Here is a 12103-nt window from a genome sequence, read left to right as displayed (position 1 = left end):
ATTTTAATAATAGGGTAAAGAAAATGAAGTGGATTTTTGAAAGAAAACAATACTGTCAATATACTATTAAAACAAATTAAAATGGTAAAAGTTATTGTACTTTAAGTAAAAATAAAAGAGACAAAATATCAATCCGAGTTTTGGATTACTTTAATTAACAAAAAAAAATGCATATAGCAGAGGATAGTTTCAATCTGCCTACCTCTGGGTTATGGGCCCAGCATGCTTCCATTGCAGTACTCTGCTGCACATGTAAGTGCAAGAGATCCTGAAGCACTCACTCATCATGGGAAAGTACCAATGTGTTTCTTCGTTGGTTGATGGAAGAAACATCTTACAAAAACTCTCCAGATAATTGACATTTTAAAGTTTTTCTAGGAAACGTTTTAGATGAATGCTTATTAGCCTTTGTCAGTATGAACTTTTGCAAAGTGTCTCTGTGGCGCAATCAGTTAGTATGTACGGCTATTAACCAAAAGGTTGGTGGTTCAATCCCACCAATTGACCTTGTTATCAGATTTTGGTGATATTTAAGTAGACAAGTCAAATTTCATACCCCCTGTTATGGTGTAGGGTACCTGGCCTTCTCTGATGTAATCAGAGTTAGATTTGATTCAGTGATTTTATAAAAACATCTAGGAAGCACAATTTAGCAGTGGGTTGCAGAGAAAAAGAAATATGCTGGCAAAAAAATCAAATTGCGTGATTAAACAGCTCTTCATTTTCTGGCTTTATTTTTATGCTAACAAATTTGTTCTCTGAAAAGTGTCCACAAAGCCAAGTCTCTGATTAACACCTTTGTAGGGATGGTTTTTCACCTATTACTAAATTAAACTTGCTTCATTGGAAAGGCAGCAAGATGCATCCTCATTTCAATGTCTACTGAAATAATACAAGTTGACACCAGGAAACATTAACGCCACTGCATCCTTGCTGCTTTCTCATGTGGAAGTCTGTTTAATGTGAAAACAAGGTGATATCTAATTAGCACACAGGTAAGAAATTCCGAAAATCTTTATTTAAGGGTGAAGATGTTTCTCACAAAATTGTTGCCCCAATGCATCTTTGAAATTCAAGCTGGAAAGATGATTTTAATATATCACTTGTACATTTTGTATTGCTCTTCTGGTGACAATGTAGTTTTTTTTGTCAATTACCATTTTAATAATAGGGTAAAGAAAATTAAGCGGATTTTTGAAAGAAAACTATACTGTCAATATACTATTAAAACAAATTAAAATGGTAAAAGTTATTGTACTTTAAGTAAAAATAAAAGAGCAAAAATATCAATCCCAGTTTTGATTACTTAAATTAACAAAAAAAAATGCATATAACAAAGGATAGTTTCAATCTGCCTACCTCTGGGTTATGGGTCCAGCATGCTTCCATTGCAGTACTCTGCTGCACATGTAAGTGCAAGAGATCCTGAAGCACTCACTCATCATGGGAAAGTACCAATGTGTTTATTCATTGGTTGATGGAAGAAACATCTTACAAAAACTCTCCAGATTATTGATTTTTTAATGTTTTTCTAGGAAACGTTCTAGATGTATGCTTATTAGCCTTTGTCAGTATGTACTGTTTGCAAAGTGTCTCTGTGGCGCAATCGGTTAGTGTGTTCGGCTATTAACCAAAAGGTTGGTGGTTCAATCCCACCCGGGGACGTAATTAACCTTGTGATCAGATTTTGGTGATATTTAAGTAGACAAGTCAAAATTTCAAACCTCCTCTTATGGTGTAGGGTACATGGCCTTCTCTGATGTAATCAGAGTTAGATTTGATTCAGTGATTTTATAAAAAACAGCTAGGAAGCACAATTTAGCAGTGGGTTGCAGAGAAAAAAAATATGCTGGCAGAAAAATCCAATCGAGTGATTAAACAGCTCTTCATTTTCTGGCTTTATTTTTATGCTAACAAATTTGTTCTCTGAAAAGTGTCCACAAAGCCAAGTCTCTGATTAACACCTTTGTAAGGATGGTTTTTCACCTATTACTAAATTAAACTTGCTTCATTGGAAAGGCAGCAAGATGCATCCTCATTTCAATGTCTACTGAAATAATACAAGTTGACACCAGGAAACATTAACGCCACTGCATCCTTGCTGCTTTCTCATGTGGAAGTCTGTTTAATGTGAAAACAAGGTGATATCTAATTAGCACACAGGTAAGGAATTAAGAAAATCTTTATTTAAGGGTGAAGATGTTTCTCACAAAATTGTTGACCCAATGCATCATTGAAATTCAAGCTGGAAAGATGATTTTAATATATCACTTGTACATTTTGTATTGCTCTTCTGGTGACAATGTAGTTTGTTTTTGTCAATTACCATTTTAATAATAGGGTAAAGAAAATTAAGTGGATTTTTGAAAGAAAACAATACTGTCAATATACTATTAAAACAAATTAAAATGGTAAAAGTTATTGTACTTTAAGTAAAAATAAAAGAGACAAAATATCAATCCCAGTTTTGGATTACTTTAATTAACAAAAAAAAAATGCATATAGCAGAGGATAGTTTCAATCTGCCTACCTCTGGGTTATGGGCCCAGCATGCTTCCATTGCAGTACTCTGCTGCACATGTAAGTTCAAGAGATCCTGAAGCACTCACTCATCATGGGAAAGTACCAATGTGTTTCTTCGTTGGTTGATGGAAGAAACATCTTACAAAAACTCTCCAGATTATTGACTTTTTAAAGTTTTTCTAGGAAACGTTTTAGATGAATGCTTATTAGCCTTTGTCAGTATGGACTTTTGCAAAGTGTCTCTGTGGCGCAATCAGTTAGTGTGTACGGCTATTAACCAAAAGGTTGGTGGTTCAATTCCACCCAGGGACCTAATTGACCTTGTTATCAGATTTTGGTTATCTTTAAGTAGACAAGTCAAATTTCATACCCCCTGTTATGGTGTGGGGTACCTGGCCTTCTCTGATGTAATCAGAGTTAGATTTGATTCAGTGATTTTATAAAAACATCTAGGAAGCACAATTTAGCAGTGGGTTGCAGAGAAAAAGAAATATGCTGGCAAAAAAATCAAATTGCGTGATTAAACAGCTCTTCATTTTCTGGCTTTATTTTTATGCTAACAAATTTGTTCTCTGAAAAGTGTCCACAAAGCCAAGTCTCTGATTAACACCTTTGTAGGGATGGTTTTTCACCTATTACTAAATTAAACTTGCTTCATTGGAAAGGCAGCAAGATGCATCCTCATTTCAATGTCTACTGAAATAATACAGGTTGACACCAGGAAACATTAACGCCACTGCATCCTTGCTGCTTTCTCATGTGGAAGTCTGTTTAATGTGAAAACAAGGTGATATCTAATTAGCACACAGGTAATGAATTAAGAAAATCTTTATTTAAGGGTGAAGATGTTTCTCACAAAATCGTTGCCCCAATGCATCATTGAAATTCAAGCTGGAAAGATGATTTTAATATATCACTTGTACATTTTGTATTGCTCTTCTGGTGACAATGTAGTTTGTTTTTGTCAATTACCATTTTAATAATAGGGTAAAGAAAATGAAGTGGATTTTTGAAAGAAAACAATACTGTCAATATACTATTAAAACAAATTAAAATGGTAAAAGTTATTGTACTTTAAGTAAAAATAAAAGAGCCAAAATATCAATCCCAGTTTTGGATTACTTTAATTAACAAAAAAAAAAGCATACAGCAGAGGATAGTTTCAATCTGCCTACCTCTGGGTTATGGGTCCAGCATGCTTCCATTGCAGTACTCTGCTGCACATGTAAGTGCAAGAGATCCTGAAGCACTCACTCATCATGGGAAAGTACCAATGTGTTTCTTCGTTGGTTGATGGAAGAAACATCTTACAAAAACTCTCCAGATTATTGACTTTTTAAAGTTTTGCTAGGAAACGTTTTAGATGAATGCTTATTAGCCTTTGTCAGTATGGAAATTTGCAAAGTGTCTCTGTGGCGCAATCAGTTAGTATGTACGGCTTTTAACCAAAAGGTTGGTGGTTTAATCCCACCTAGGGACCTAATTGACCTTGTTATCAGATTTTGGTGATCTTTAAGTAGACAAGTCAAAATTTCAAACCCCCTGTTATGGTGTAGGGTACTTGGCCTTCTCTGATGTAATCAGAGTTAGATTTGATTCAGTGATTTTATAAAAACAGCTAGGAAGCACAATTTAGCAGTGGGTTGCAGAGAAAAAAAATATGCTGGCAGAAAAATCCAATTGAGTGATTAAACAGCTCTTTATTTTCTGGCTTTATTTTTATGCTAACAAATTTGTTCTCTGAAAAGTGTCCACAAAGCCAAGTCTCTGATTAACACCTTTGTAGGGATGGTTTTTCACCTATTACTAAATTAAACTTGCTTCATTGGAAAGGCAGCAAGATGCATCCTCATTTCAATGTCTACTGAAATAATACAGGTTGACACCAGGAAACATTAACGCCACTGCATCCTTGCTGCTTTCTCATGTAAAAGTCTGTTTAATATGAAAACAAGGTGATATCTAATTAGCACACAGGTAAGGAATTAAGAAAATCTTTATTTAAGGGTGAAGATGTTTCTCACAAAATCGTTGCACCAATGCATCATTGAAATTCAAGCTGGAAAGATGATTTTAATATATCACTTGTACATTTTGTATTGCTCTTCTGGTGACAATGTAGTTTGTTTTTGTCAATTACCATTTTAATAATAGGGTAAAGAAAATGAAGTGGATTTTTGAAAGAAAACAATACTGTCAATATACTATTAAAACAAATTAAAATGGTAAAAGTTATTGTACTTTAAGTAAAAATAAAAGAGCCAAAATATCAATCCCAGTTTTGGATTACTTTAATTAACAAAAAAAAATGCATATAGCAGAGGATAGTTTCAATCTGCCTACCTCTGGGTTATGGGCCCAGCATGCTTCCATTGCAGTACTCTGCTGCACATGTAAGTGCAAGAGATCCTGAAGCACTCACTCATCATGGGAAAGTACCAATGTGTTTCTTCGTTGGTTGATGGAAGAAACATCTTACAAAAACTCTCCAGATTATTGACTTTTTAAAGTTTTTCTAGGAAACGTTTTAGATGAATGCTTATTAGCCTTTGTCAGTATGAACTTTTGCAAAGTGTCTCTGTGGCGCAATCAGTTAGTATGTACGGCTATTAACCAAAAGGTTGGTGGTTCAATCCCACCCAGGGACCTAATTGACCTTGTTATCAGATTTTGGTGATCTTTAAGTAGACAAGTCAAATTTCATACCCCCTGTTATGGTGTAGGGTACCTGGCCTTCTCTGATGTAATCAGAGTTAGATTTGATTCAGTGATTTTATAAAAACATCTAGGAAGCACAATTTAGCAGTGGGTTGCAGAGAAAAAGAAATATGCTGGCAAAAAAATCAAATTGCGTGATTAAACAGCTCTTCATTTTCTGGCTTTATTTTTATGCTAACAAATTTGTTCTCTGAAAAGTGTCCACAAAGCCAAGTCTCTGATTAACACCTTTGTAGGGATGGTTTTTCACCTATTACTAAATTAAACTTGCTTCATTGGAAAGGCAGCAAGATGCATCCTCATTTCAATGTCTACTGAAATAATACAGGTTGACACCAGGAAACATTAACGCCACTGCATCCTTGCTGCTTTCTCATGTGGAAGTCTGTTTAATGTGAAAACAAGGTGATATCTAATTAGCACACAGGTAAGAAATTACGAAAATCTTTATTTAAGGGTGAATATGTTTCTCACAAAATTGTTGCCCCAATGCATCATTGAAATTCAAGCTGGAAAGATGATTTTAATATATCACTTGTACATTTTGTATTGCTCTTCTGGTGACAATGTAGTTTTTTTTGTCAATTACCATTTTAATAATAGGGTAAAGAAAATTAAGTGGATTTTTGAAAGAAAACTATACTGTCAATATACTATTAAAACAAATTAAAATGGTAAAAGTTATTGTACTTTAAGTAAAAATAAAAGAGCAAAAATATCAATCCCAGTTTTGATTACTTAAATTAACAAAAAAAAATGCATATAGCAAAGGATAGTTTCAATCTGCCTACCTCTGGGTTATGGGTCCAGCATGCTTCCATTGCAGTACTCTGCTGCACATGTAAGTGCAAGAGATCCTGAAGCACTCCCTCATCATGGGAAAGTACCAATGTGTTTATTCATTGGTTGATGGAAGAAACATCTTACAAAAACTCTCCAGATTATTGATTTTTTAATATTTTTCTAGGAAACGTTCTAGATGTATGCTTATTAGCCTTTGTTAGTATGTACTGTTTGCAAAGTGTCTTGGTGGCGCAATCGGTTAGTGTGTTCGGCTATTAACCAAAAGGTCGGTGGTTCAATCCCACCCAGGGACGTAATTGACCTTGTGATCAGATTTTGGTGATATTTAAGTAGACAAGTCAAAATTTCAAACCCCCTCTTATTGTGTAGGGTACCTGGCCTTCTCTGATGTAATCAGAGTTAGATTTGATTCAGTGATTTTATAAAAAACAGCTAGGAAGCACAATTTAGCAGTGGGTTGCAGAGAAAAAAAATATGCTGGCAGAAAAATCCAATTGAGTGATTAAACAGCTCTTCATTTTCTGGAATTTATTTTTATGCTAACAAATTTGTTCTCTGAAAAGTGTCCACAAAGCCAAGTCTCTGATTAACACCTTTGTAAGGATGGTTTTTCACCTATTACTAAATTAAACTTGCTTCATTGGAAAGGCAGCAAGATGCATCCTCATTTCAATGTCTACTGAAATAATACAGGTTGACACCAGGAAACATTAACGCCACTGCATCTTTGCTGCTTTCTCACATGGAGGTCTGTTTAATGTGAAAACAAGGTGATATCTAATTAGCACACAGGTAAGGAATTACGAAAATCTTTATTTAAGGGTGAAGATGTTTCTCACAAAATTGTTGCCCCAATGCATCATTGAAATTCAAGCTGGAAAGATGATTTTAATATATCACTTGTACATTTTGTATTGCTCTTCTGGTGACAATGTAGTTTTTTTGTCAATTACCATTTTAATAACAGGGTAAAGAAAATTAAGTGGATTTTTGAAAGAAAACTATACTGTCAATATACTATTAAAACAAATTAAAATGGTAAAAGTTATTGTACTTTAAGTAAAAATAAAAGAGCAAAAATTTCAATCCCAGTTTTGATTACTTAAATTAACAAAAAAAATGCATATAGCAAAGGATAGTTTCAATCTGCCTACCTCTGGGTTATGGGTCCAGCATGCTTCCATTGCAGTACTCTGCTGCCCATGTAAGTGCAAGAGATCCTGAAGCACTCACTCATCATGGGAAAGTACCAATGTGTTTATTCGTTGGTTGATGGAAGAAACATCTTACAAAAACTCTCCAGATTATTGATTTTTTAATGTTTTTCTAGGAAACGTTCTAGATGTATGCTTATTAGCCTTTGTCAGTATGTACTTTTTGCAAAGTGTCTCTGTGGCGCAATCGGTTAGTGTGTTTGGCTGTTAACCAAAAGGTTGGTGGTTCAATCCCACCCAGGGACGTAATTAACCTTGTGATCAGATTTTGGTGATATTTAAGTAGACAAGTCAAAATTTCAAACCTCCTCTTATGGTGTAGGGTATATGGCCTTCTCTGATGTAATCAGAGTTAGATTTGATTCAGTGATTTTATAAAAAACAGCTAGGAAGCACAATTTAGCAGTGGGTTGCAGAGAAAAAAAATATGCTGGCAGAAAAATCCAATCGAGTGATTAAACAGCTCTTCATTTTCTGGCTTTATTTTTATGCTAACAAATTTGTTCTCTGAAAAGTGTCCACAAAGCCAAGTCTCTGATTAACACCTTTGTAAGGATGGTTTTTCACCTATTACTAAATTAAACTTGCTTCATTGGAAAGGCAGCAAGATGCATCCTCATTTCAATGTCTACTGAAATAATACAAGTTGACACCAGGAAACATTAACGCCACTGCATCCTTGCTGCTTTCTCATGTGGAAGTCTGTTTAATGTGAAAACAAGGTGATATCTAATTAGCACACAGGTAAGGAATTAAGAAAATCTTTATTTAAGGGTGAAGATGTTTCTCACAAAATTGTTGACCCAATGCATCATTGAAATTCAAGCTGGAAAGATGATTTTAATATATCACTTGTACATTTTGTATTGCTCTTCTGGTGACAATGTAGTTTGTTTTTGTCAATTACCATTTTAATAATAGGGTAAAGAAAATGAAGTGGATTTTTGAAAGAAAACAATACTGTCAATATACTATTAAAACAAATTAAAATGGTAAAAGTTATTGTACTTTAAGTAAAAATAAAAGAGACAAAATATCAATCCCAGTTTTGGATTACTTTAATTAACAAAAAAAAATGCATATAGCAGAGGATAGTTTCAATCTGCCTACCTCTGGGTTATGGGCCCAGCATGCTTCCATTGCAGTACTCTGCTGCACATGTAAGTGCAAGAGATCCTGAAGCACTCACTCATCATGGGAAAGTACCAATGTGTTTCTTCGTTGGTTGATGGAAGAAACATCTTACAAAAACTCTCCAGATTATTGACATTTTAAAGTTTTTCTAGGAAACGTTTTAGATGAATGCTTATTAGCCTTTGTCAGTATGGAAATTTGCAAAGTGTCTCTGTGGCGCAATCAGTTAGTATGTACGGCTTTTAACCAAAAGGTTGGTGGTTTAATCCCACCCAGGGACCTAATTGACCTTGTTATCAGATTTTGGTGATCTTTAAGTAGACAAGTCAAAATTTCAAACCCCCTGTTATGGTGTAGGGTACTTGGCCTTCTCTGATGTAATCAGAGTTAGATTTGATTCAGTGATTTTATAAAAACAGCTAGGAAGCACAATTTAGCAGTGGGTTGCAGAGAAAAAAAATATGCTGGCAGAAAAATCCAATTGAGTGATTAAACAGCTCTTTATTTTCTGGCTTTATTTTTATGCTAACAAATTTGTTCTCTGAAAAGTGTCCACAAAGCCAAGTCTCTGATTAACACCTTTGTAAGGATGGTTTTTCACCTATTACTAAATTAAACTTGCTTCATTGGAAAGGCAGCAAGATGCATCCTCATTTCAATGTCTACTGAAATAATACAGGTTGACACCAGGAAACATTAACGCCACTGCATCCTTGCTGCTTTCTCATGTAAAAGTCTGTTTAATATGAAAACAAGGTGATATCTAATTAGCACACAGGTAAGGAATTAAGAAAATCTTTATTTAAGGGTGAAGATGTTTCTCACAAAATCGTTGCCCCAATGCATCATTGAAATTCAAGCTGGAAAGATGATTTTAATATATCACTTGTACATTTTGTATTGCTCTTCTGGTGACAATGTAGTTTTTTTTGTCAATTACCATTTTAATAATCGGGTAAAGAAAATTAAGTGGATTTTTGAAAGAAAACTATACTGTCAATATACTATTAAAACAAATTAAAATGGTAAAAGTTATTGTACTTTAAGTAAAAATAAAAGAGCAAAAATATCAATCCCAGTTTTGATTACTTAAATTAACAAAAAAAATGCATATAGCAAAGGATAGTTTCAATCTGCCTACCTCTGGGTTATGGGTCCAGCATGCTTCCATTGCAGTACTCTGCTGCACATGTAAGTGCAAGAGATCCTGAAGCACTCACTCATCATGGGAAAGTACCAATGTGTTTATTCATTGGTTGATGGAAGAAACATCTTACAAAAACTCTCCAGATTATTGATTTTTTAATATTTTTCTAGGAAACGTTCTAGATGTATGCTTATTAGCCTTTGTCAGTATGTACTGTTTACAAAGTGTCTCGGTGGCGCAATCGGTTAGTGTGTTCGGCTATTAACCAAAAGGTTGGTGGTTCAATCCCACCCAGGGACGTAATTGACCTTGTGATCAGATTTTGGTGATATTTAAGTAGACAAGTCAAAATTTCAAACCCCCTCTTATTGTGTAGGGTACCTGGCCTTCTCTGATGTAATCAGAGTTAGATTTGATTCAGTGATTTTATAAAAAACAGCTAGGAAGCACAATTTAGCAGTGGGTTGCAGAGAAAAAAAATATGCTGGCAGAAAAATCCAATCGAGTGATTAAACAGCTCTTCATTTTCTGGCTTTATTTTTATGCTAACAAATTTGTTCTCTGAAAAGTGTCCACAAAGCCAAGTCTCTGATTAACACCTTTGTAAGGATGGTTTTTCACCTATTACTAAATTAAACTTGCTTCATTGGAAAGGCAGCAAGATGCATCCTCATTTCAATGTCTACTGAAATAATACAAGTTGACACCAGGAAACATTAACGCCACTGCATCCTTGCTGCTTTCTCATGTGGAAGTCTGTTTAATGTGAAAACAAGGTGATATCTAATTAGCACACAGGTAAGGAATTAAGAAAATCTTTATTTAAGGGTGAAGATGTTTCTCACAAAATTGTTGACCCAATGCAACATTGAAATTCAAGCTGGAAAGATGATTTTAATATATCACTTGTACATTTTGTATTGCTCTTCTGGTGACAATGTAGTTTGTTTTTGTCAATTACCATTTTAATAATAGGGTAAAGAAAATGAAGTGGATTTTTGAAAGAAAACAATACTGTCAATATACTATTAAAACAAATTAAAATGGTAAAAGTTATTGTACTTTAAGTAAAAATAAAAGAGACAAAATATCAATCCCAGTTTTGGATTACTTTAATTAACAAAAAAAAATGCATATAGCAGAGGATAGTTTCAATCTGCCTACCTCTGGGTTATGGGCCCAGCATGCTTCCATTGCAGTACTCTGCTGCACATGTAAGTTCAAGAGATCCTGAAGCACTCACTCATCATGGGAAAGTACCAATGTGTTTCTTCGTTGGTTGATGGAAGAAACATCTTACAAAAACTCTCCAGATTATTGACTTTTTAAAGTTTTTCTAGGAAACGTTTTAGATGAATGCTTATTAGCCTTTGTCAGTATGGACTTTTGCAAAGTGTCTCTGTGGCGCAATCAGTTAGTATGTACGGCTATTAACCAAAAGGTTGGTGGTTCAATCCCACCCAGGGACCTAATTGACCTTGTTATCAGATTTTGGTGATCTTTAAGTAGACAAGTCAAAATTTCAAACCCCCTGTTATGGTGTAGGGTACCTGGCCTTCTCTGATGTAATCAGAGTTAGATTTGATTCAGTGATTTTATAAAAACAGCTAGGAAGCACAATTTAGCAGTGGGTTGCAGAGAAAAAAAATATGCTGGCAGAAAAATCCAATTGAGTGATTAAAGAGCTCTTTATTTTCTGGCTTTATTTTTATGCTAACAAATTTGTTCTCTGAAAAGTGTCCACAAAGCCAAGTCTCTGATTAACACCTTTGTAGGGATGGTTTTTCACCTATTACTAAATTAAACTTGCTTCATTGGAAAGGCAGCAAGATGTATCCTCATTTCAATGTCTACTGAAATAATACAGGTTGACACCAGGAAACATTAACGCCACTGCATCCTTGCTGCTTTCTCATGTGGAAGTCTGTTTAATGTGAAAACAAGGTGGTATCTAATTAGCACACAGGTAAGGAATTACGAAAATCTTTATTTAAGGGTGAAGATGTTTCTCACAAAATTGTTGCCCCAATGCATCATTGAAATTCAAGCTGGAAAGATGATTTTAATATATCACTTGTACATTTTGTATTGCTCTTCTGGTGACAATGTAGTTTTTTTGTCAATTACCATTTTAATAACAGGGTAAAGAAAATTAAGTGGATTTTTGATAGAAAACTATACTGTCAATATACTATTAAAACAAATTAAAATGGTAAAAGTTATTGTACTTTAAGTAAAAATAAAAGAGCCAAAATATCAATCCCAGTTTTGGATTACTTTAATTAACAAACAAAAAAATGCATATAGCAGAGGATAGTTTCAATCTGCCTACCTCTGGGTTATGGGCCCAGCATGCTTCCATTGCAGTACTCTGCTGCACATGTAAGTGCAAGAGATCCTGAAGCACTCACTCATCATGGGAAAGTACCAATGTGTTTCTTCGTTGGTTGATGGAAGAAACATCTTACAAAAACTCTCCAGATTATTGACTTTTTAAAGTTTTTCTAGGAAACGTTTTAGATGAATGCTTATTAGCCTTTGTCAGTATGGACTTTTGCAAAGT

General features: G+C 34.5%; 1 non-coding gene across 1 annotated transcript; it reads left to right on the top strand.

Moving 5' to 3' along the window:
* The first annotated feature begins 7431 nt into the window (after positions 1 to 7431).
* Positions 7432 to 7505, top strand: TRNAN-GUU (transfer RNA asparagine (anticodon GUU)). The gene has a single exon. It is a non-coding gene; the product is annotated as a tRNA-Asn (tRNA).
* Positions 7506 to 12103: the final 4598 nt, after the last annotated feature.

Source organism: Pseudophryne corroboree, unplaced genomic scaffold (genome assembly GCF_028390025.1).
Source record: "Pseudophryne corroboree isolate aPseCor3 unplaced genomic scaffold, aPseCor3.hap2 scaffold_853, whole genome shotgun sequence".
NCBI lineage: Eukaryota > Metazoa > Chordata > Amphibia > Anura > Myobatrachidae > Pseudophryne > Pseudophryne corroboree.
Note: the sequence above shows the minus strand (reverse complement) of the source record. Positions and strands in the feature narration are given on the sequence as shown.